This window comes from Hippoglossus hippoglossus, chromosome 6 (assembly GCF_009819705.1).
Source record: "Hippoglossus hippoglossus isolate fHipHip1 chromosome 6, fHipHip1.pri, whole genome shotgun sequence".
Classification (NCBI taxonomy): Eukaryota; Metazoa; Chordata; class Actinopteri; order Pleuronectiformes; family Pleuronectidae; genus Hippoglossus; species Hippoglossus hippoglossus.
Window position 1 is genome coordinate 8,389,010 of NC_047156.1, and position 8,698 is coordinate 8,397,707.

General features: G+C 44.1%; 1 protein-coding gene across 3 annotated transcripts in view; it reads left to right on the top strand.

Moving 5' to 3' along the window:
• The window catches only part of rassf7a (Ras association domain family member 7a), a 32,912-nt gene that overhangs the window by 3,868 nt on the left and 20,346 nt on the right, over positions 1-8,698 (top strand). The window contains exon 1 of one of the 3 annotated variants that reach the window (XM_034587191.1): positions 473-610. The exons of 1 other annotated variant lie outside the window; for it this stretch is intronic. The gene's annotated coding sequence lies outside the window, so the exon portion shown is untranslated. Of the gene's footprint in view, positions 1-472; positions 611-8,275; positions 8,680-8,698 lie in introns of those variants that run through there. One more of the 3 variants, XM_034587189.1, reaches the window with a different exon arrangement.

The window sequence follows — 8,698 nt, forward strand, 5'->3', positions numbered from 1 at the left end:
AGCTGTGTCATTAGTGTCACAATGAGCTGCTCAGCGTTGTTCCTCTCAATAAACAGAGAAAAGCTGCTTGGTGGGAGACTGGTGTGGAGATGGAACTGTGAGGAACATAGTTTGTGAGCCCATTTGTAGGATGAGCTTCCAAATGCCTGAACAATATCTATCTTTTCCCCTGTTTTTCTTTTTCCTTACCAAGCTCGCTTCTTTATTTACCCCTGCTTTATCACCCTCTACCCCCCAGCACTACTTTTCTCTTCCCTTCTCACTCCGTGCAAAGGGAGTGGTGTCGGGGCAGTCATGTGACTTTTTGTCTGAACACAATTGCCGGTGTTTGCCATTGGCCGATTTTCTTTGAAAGCGCGTTGGTTTCCTGGGTGATGGGGAATGGCGACACCACTTCACTTTTCTCTTCAGCGCGCGGCCCCCCCCCCCCCCCCCCCCCCTAGCATTGCTCTGAGTCGGTCTCTCTCAGTTGCTCTGTGTCGTCCGCAGGCTGTGGTGGATCAGGTAGCCGGTGAGCACAACACACAGTGACAGCGTTGTTGCTCTTCCTGCTTTCCTTCTTCTCCTTTTTTTTCATCAGACAGGTAGAGAGAACACTAGACTGCGAGAGGTGAGTAACATAAATGGCTTTCTTTGTTGAGTTTTAAGGGCTTTTTCTCAGAGTTTGCTTTTTTTAAATGAAATGTTTTTGCTTTTTTTTCTGGTTGAACACGCGTCTCAACTTGTTTTTTAATCCTGCAAAAGCCAGGAAGGATTAGTCATTGATTAAACAAAGACTAGTTGTTTAAAAGTTAAAACAAATATTTGTCACTGTTTATTTGACAGATGCTCTTATCAGTTGCATTAGTCACCATGGTAACAGGATTTGACATGTTTAGGAAAATCTTGGCTTAGCGCTTTGACAGTATGTTTTTTCAGCATTCATTTTTTGTCAGCCGTATCATTGTGTACTGTGATGTATTCTAACTTAGGTGAGCGTGTCTAGGACATATGGTATCTAACCATGGTTGGCTTGTCACATGGTTTTTAAATGTCCAACAGGATAATCAGGGACTAAAATCCTGTGGAGATTACACAGACAAGACGGCCCAAAGTTATAACTCTGTTGTAATGAGAGATGTACAGTAGGCTTAGTTCTTTTTATGTCCCATGAAAGATTCAACAGCTGTGTGCGCTCTCTGCTGCGCTGTGCTCGTCATGGCTTTAACACAATATGGGTTGTGTTCTGGAAGTGGGGCCACTTTGGGAGGATTCTCTGGCACGGTTTACCGTCCTGAAGTGGCGCCCTTTAAGTTCCCTGTCTTGGGCTCCACCAACCAGGTGGTCGCTGCTGTGTTTGGTTACCATGACAATGCTGAAAACTGGCTCCCTGCCCCTCCCTAGGATGCACTTTATCTGATGACCTGGAGGATCCCTTGCACGTACACACTCACACCTTCATACACAAACACACTAGCATCTGTTTGCTGACACTTGACTGCTCACATAGGCAAGGGACGGATGAAAGAATAGTTTGCCAGAGGCAGATGAATTGATTTTTCTAAGAATAATGTTGTCAAACGTGTTTGGCGGGTTGGGTTCACTGATATTTGTTGTTTATATAATGGAATGTAAATATTGAGAAAAGCACTGACTTAAGTAGTCACTGTGTAGTTTACTCATCCAAATTAGCATCCCCTCAGGCTATACTCTGTCTCCTTTTTAGGCACTCACTCAAACCATTATGTCTGGCTGTCAACCTTAGACCACCTCAAGCAGGTGTAAAGTCTGGAGTCTCTTTAAAAGCCTGAGTGTTTTAAAAGATCATTCATCTGGACTTGCTAAAATGATAAAGCCAATTTACACACATCAGCCACAACATTAAAACCACTGGATGATTTTGTGTAGGTCCCCCTAGTGACACCGAAACCGCTCCGACCTGTGAAGGCATAGACTCACAAGACCTGTAAAGGTGTCCTGTGGCACCAAGACTTATAGCATCAGATCCTTTACCCTTGTCCTGGTCCAGTTCTGACTTTGACCACTCTACTGTAACGCAGCTCCATTTGCTGTAAGCCATGATGAACTGTGTGCTTTCACAGCTATCAGCTTTCAATTATTGTCAGCATTGAGATTTTCAGCAATCTGTAGTTCTTCTGTGGGACTGCACCATACAGGACAGGACTTCTCTCCTTACAGGCTTCAGTGAGCCAAGGGTATCCATGACTCCCTGGTTCACTCGTCACCCTTCTTTAACCCCTGCATACAAAACCTGCCATTTTGAGATGGTGCGATCTAACATCTGACTATCACAATTGGACCCTTGTCAATGTTGCTCAGATCCTTTTTCAGCTTCCAACCCATCAACATTTGATTTCACAAATTGAAACATTTGCCATTTCATGTCTACTACATGTCTACTACGGTCAAGCAGCCAGCCTGACCACGCACATTCACTGCTGGTTGATGTTTAGTTGCGAAGTGACGTACCGGTGAGAGAAGCAACGGCAAATTATTCGAGTGTTGACATGTTTTTGAAAAAGTGAGCCGGAAGCAGGATTGGAGTGGGTGTTGATCCACAGCCTGGTAGCGTCTAGCTGATGCAACTAGGAGGAAAAAGGCGCTGAGGCCTTGTTGTTGCTTCTGACGGGCGGCCATGATGTCACCACTGCTGACCCGACAATCCTAACATTCCTGCTGATAGGGCTTTATGCAGACATGGAGGAGAATATGTGCAAGACATGTGGGAGAGATGCACAGACTTGCACACATATGGCCTTTGTCTAATGCTGATTAGTAATCTGGCATATCCACCCACACACGCCCACACCCACGTCATGTCATTAATTCAGTGTCACGTACATGCCCACTCCAGCACACGCTCAAACCCTCCACCATCAGGATAAAGATGGCGATGGCAGTCTCACCGGCCTCATTAAAATTCAACAGGTTTTTAAGTGTCTGTACTTGAAGTTCTGGTGAATCAGTTTTGCATATGTCCTCTGCTACAAACTAAAATATCTGTTGTTGAACATTGTTTCATGAGAGAGATACAACATGCAATGGTGTCATCGTGTGTGTGTGTGTGTGTGTGTGTGTGTGTGTGTGTGTGTGTGTGTGTGTGTGTGTGTGTGTGTGTGTGTGTGTGTGTGTGTGTGTGTGTGTGTGTGTGTGTGTGTGTGTGTGTGTGTGTGTGTGTGTGTACTTTTAGAGCATGATCGTAGCTGCAGCTACAAAAGATTTTCTTACTGTAACACAGCTACAGCTTCTCTTTGATCCACTAAAGCCACAAAAGGAAAGAGATGACAGGCCTGGTGCAGTGAAAGCTTTTAAATGCTGTTGTTCCCGCAGGTGTTTGGATAGTTTATTTCCCCCTAGACACCAGACCAGCATTGTAAACAATGTTTTGAAATAACCGGCCAGAAAAGTGAAGGTAACATCGCAGCCTAAATGGAGGGCACAATAGAAAAGCATGTAGACTTGACAAAAACATGTAAGAAAACATTGCTAGACAAACACACTAAGGCCTGAGGCACTGCCTGTCGAGAAAGGTGTAGACAGACAGACTGGGCTTCAGTGAGTGTGTCCGGGGGGCCTCTCCCTTGCTCTGTGTGGGGCTTATGAATCCTTTGTTTACCTCCGACCCCTGACCTGCACCCACCTGATAGCTCCCCTGTTACTAACCCGCATTTCCTGTCCATTGAGTGCCCCACCCCAATTTCTTTTGCATGCGTTATTACCAATATAATTAAATCGGCAGTTTCACCCCCCCATGTTGGCCAACATTTCGTCTTTCTTCACTCTGTCTTTGTGCATCGACCAGACTCATAGCTTGTGGGTTGGGTCCCCGCTCTATCCCAAGAAATCCATGAGGCTTGGAGCTGTTGTCTCTGGCAAGAACACCACGGTGACTCAAAATAGACTTTCTTTTGTTCTCTGACTCACCTGCACTCCTTGGATGAGAGAGAAATGATAAGATGGGCGTGCAGACTCAACGTCAACATCCCAAACATCTGTGTGCATGAAGAAAAGTTAAGGGCTTTACGACAGTCACAACTTTTCCCCTGTACTAATCAGACTGGCTGTAGCCTATTTCCATTTACTGATAGGAACACTGCCAAGCAGCAGAGTGTGACTCTAATGGTACAGCTTTATCTCAAGAGACAGAGAGCGACTATATATCTAGAGGCAGGATTGAAACAAACTGGCTTAGCTAGAAAGGATGAAGGAGACAGTTTGAATAGTTAGATATTTCCAACAGGACCACTTGAAAGCAATGAAGGGACAATGCTGCAGCTTATGAACGATGTCCAAATTGATTTCAACTCTAAAAATAGCTGTTCATCTGCAGTAGCTTTTCAAGAATGAAACACAAAGCCATGTTAGAGGTAGAAGTGCTGTTGTTTTTTTTCAAATTATGGTAACTTAGGTTGTAGCCAGTCATGACTGGCTCTGAGTAAAGAAGGAGGAAAGAGAGACGATGGAGAAAGGGTGCCAGACTGTGGCCAAAGTCCTGACAACTTGGAAGCTGCTAAAAGCCAACTGAGATTCTCTTATGTGCTTTGTTAGTCTGACCTGAGAGGAGTCTTCAGAGAGAAAAAAATAAGGCTGTGTGTTTTTCCTTTCTGGCCTCTTTTCTATCCCCTGTTTGGAGGGATACAACATTTGTTTACCAGCAGTGTATATGTAGATCCAGTTGAATCTCTCTTCCTGTCATTTTCACTTTGTACTCCCCTGTCATCTCTTTGTCTTCACCTTCACCCTGGCAATGCGTTTTCAATACAAATGCATTTATTTGTAGAAGAATTATATAGTGACACACATTTGCTACTAAAACATGAATCATATTCTGAGCCACGTTTCTGGGAAGAAAACAAAAGTCTTTGTTCTGTTCCTGGTGTGGGATATGCTATATTTATGTTTCAGCAGTGCAATTACCTTCGCTGGGGAAAGCCATCACGTCTGTCATAATGATACACAAGGCATAGCAACACCACTGGAGCAACAGCATTCGCCTGACCATAATGAGATAGCAATGCTAAACTTAGGCATGTTTGGGACAAACAGAGCTTTACTACCTTACGTCGCTTGCCATGAGTTTGAAAACCGATGTCAACAAAAGTTCAGGATTTTGTAACTTGTTTTTTTGGCATCTGAAAATAGAGGGCTCTCATTTCGTTCACTGTCCAGGCTTTTGTCTTGACCAACCTGCTGTCCACCTGTTGAAAGCTGTTTTTAGCCGAAAGCTGAATAAACAGAGCGAGAAGAAGGAGTAGAGGTTTCAATGGGGGAAGTTGTGAAGGGGCACGCCGTAGTAGCAACATTGTGCTATTCATTGTTGATGAATAATGGCCAACAAAGACACTATCAGCATGTATTCCCCTCTCTCTGCTCCCCTCCACGGAACCTATTGAGCTACTGCCCAACCCTACCAGTCTATTTCTCAGCTTTAGAGCCATCTTCTTGTCTCCTCTGAGCTCACTTACCACTCTTTGGGCATATTTATACCTACAATCAGTTGCTAAGCTCTAACTTAGTAGTGGACAGTGATAGAATGCCACCAAATAGCTGACTACAGAGCTGAGTGCATTTCTAGGTTAGCCCAATTGGTTAATAAGTTCAAAAAGGGAGAAGGATTTCTTTCCCGAAAGCGTTTTTAAAAATACTTTCGGCCTCCTCTTTGTTTTCTTTAGCGCCTTTGCTGAATGCAGAGGGAGGGTCGGAGGAGGAGGGAAGGGGGTTACAAGAATGTTTGAGTCACGCAGAAAAAGAGGGATGATATGTGGGGGTCTGACAGGGGAGGGTGGGTTGAAGGAGGCACAGCAGTGGGAGGTACCCTGAGGAATGCCTGGAAGGTGTCAGGAAGGTCTCGGAGGCTTTGGACTGATAATCCTCCACATCACATTATAATACCCTCACCCACCCTGATTTCAGCCCTGTTGTCTGTCTGTCTTCAGACTCTTAGTCCAATACCATGGTCCATTGTATTTTTTCCATTGGCCCACATTCCCTCATAGTAATAGTGGATGATAATTTACCTTCAACATATTACGTTGGTGATGTATATTAGGGTCCAGGCTCTATATACCAAAATGTTTTCATAAGCAGACCTGTCAATGGCCTGGATGAACACCAACCTGCATTAAAGTTTCACAGGCCATGGGCCATTGATTATGTTGGACCCCGCAATAAGGAAGACTGTTAACCATTTCATACTCATGTGTTATACAGAAGTCTTTAAATTCACTTGGTGTGGGTCTGGCAATGGACCAGCACATGTCCACACTGAAGGGTAATACTGCCAGGATCCATACATTTTACTTACTTCTCTGCTATGTCACTTCTCCTTGGCACCTTAGCCTTTTCTCACTGTGTCCTCTGGTACCTAAGCCATGCCTCAAGAAACTCTCACCCCACTTCTTTTTTCTAGAGTGTGGTTTAAGTGATTTGTCAGACAACACAGCTCTTAGATGTGCCAAAAGCTTTGCTTTATAGACAGATCAGGGAAACGCTTCACATAGATATGAGCCGACTCTCCGTGGGCCTTTGTGACTCAGATGTCCACAAGCCTCAGCGTTCTACTCTGGTCTTTTGTATGCGCGATTTAATTCAATAAATTAATGCAATTATTCCAAGTAATCTATTTTTGGAAGATCTGCTTTATACAGTGTGGTCACTGGTTATGAGGCGCTGTGACTGCGTGTCCTCATAAGTCTCTGAGAATACAATGTGATGTCAGATGAAGGCAAAGTAAACACATGGTTGAAGGAGGTGTTGTCAATGGTCTGCTGCTGCTGAATCATATCTGGGTTTCATAACTACATCGGTTTCATGCAGTATGGTATATTAAATAATAAAAAAAAATATTTTGACTTTTCCACAGTTGTTTTTAAAATGTCTTCATATATTCCCACCTGGGACCACTTTGTTAAGTTTTCTTTTTTCTTCCAGTTTTTAATTATCAAATGTCTTTGCCTCACATAAGGACAATGAGCAAACAAATTAAGGGAAACTAAGTAGCTGTGTTTGCAGAAGCAATTACAAATCGTTCAGAACTAAATTTCCCATAATTCAAATTAAATTAAAAAAAAGAACTTAACTAATATTAGCTTATCACATAAATATTGGTATTGGTGTCTATGGATTGATCAGTAATATTAAATTGCAGCGCACGAAATGCTGAAAATATTGTTATGGTAACCACTGATTTCCTCGTTGATCCACTAGAGACAGCACTGGCAAAGATATCAGTTTAGCTGTAAAATTTAGGGCACCCTTATCAAAAACATTTGTTTATGTAATGTGCTTATGTAAATAATGAATATCCTCTGATACGTCTGGAGATTTACGATCTTTAATTTATCTAGCACTAAATGATTCTGTTTTTAGGATGTCATGAGGGACAATACTCCCCGACTCTCACTTTAATTTACATCTAGGACGGCTGCTATGGTATCATGTCCAGTCTTTGGTTTCAGGTTTGGGGGAGGGTGGTAAAGGAGAAATGAATGAGTCCAAATTTAAGTTTTAGGGAGATGAGTAGGTAGATAGAGGGGGGGGGGTCTGACTCATGCTGAGAGGCTCCCAAATGTTCTGCCTGACCCATTGGTCATGCATGTCTTGTCTCTGTGTTTGTGTGTGGGAGGTGACTGTGGTGATAGGAACAGGGTTCCGGTTTGTGCCACTGACTCATACATGAGTGATGCGTTGTTTCTGTTATTGATCCGGCTTTTGTTTTGTACATATGTCGCTCTTGTGGTCCACAGTGGTCATATTTAGGTTGCTCCGTTCTCTTATTTCCCCTCAGGGCGTTGTCCAATACTCACACAGACACAGAGACTCTGTAATAGCACCTGGTCGGCTGGACTATGACCTCATTCCAGGAAAAGGAAGAGAAAATCACCTGACGGCCTCATTTGTGTAATCAGCTGTTCATGTGACTGGAGGCCAGAGGGTGTATGTCTAATGCCTTAGGTCATAGATTGTACAAACAGTAGAGACTCATGTGTAAACACACACGCATGCAGAGAGTTTTTCAAGTTTAAGTTGCTCTTATCTCTGAGTTTTCTTACATGACGTCCTCTGTGTCATTGGAGAACGCAGAATGAGAGAGAATAAGAGAGAAAATTGATACGGAGGGAGAACGTCAAAGCTGAAAACATGCTTTCAACTACCTGAAAAGGGGGAGGTACCAGATCTGTCAGCACAGTGGGAAAGGGTGGGGAGAAAGAGAGAGGGAGAGATAGAGAGAGGGAGGAGTGACTGGGCGGGTGTGTTTCTGTGTGGGTGAGAGACAGAGAGAGAAGGAGGAGGGGTGTAGAGAGAGAGAGAGAGAGAGAGATAGAGAGAGAGAACTCGAGCAGTCTCAGATCTTGGCTGTGGCGAGGACGCCCAGTAGAAGTGCATTCACGAGGCAGCAAGGAGAGCAGAAGGCGCAAGACGGAGCCGAGCAGAAGTCACGACACTCTTTAAACCTCCTCCTGTGACCACATCTGACTGCCTATGACCTCCGCTGGACTCGGCACACTCCTCCACACACACACACACACACACATAAGCCACTTGCTGCCTCGCACACCAGCTGCACAACCGGCTCTGCTGCTCTGTCAGAAGTAAAGGATTTCCCCGAGTGAGGGCGAGAATAAAAACAGACGGAGGAAATTAAAGTCACAGAAGAGAAGGATAAGATCCTCTCACTAGGTGAGTGCTTCTTTCAGAG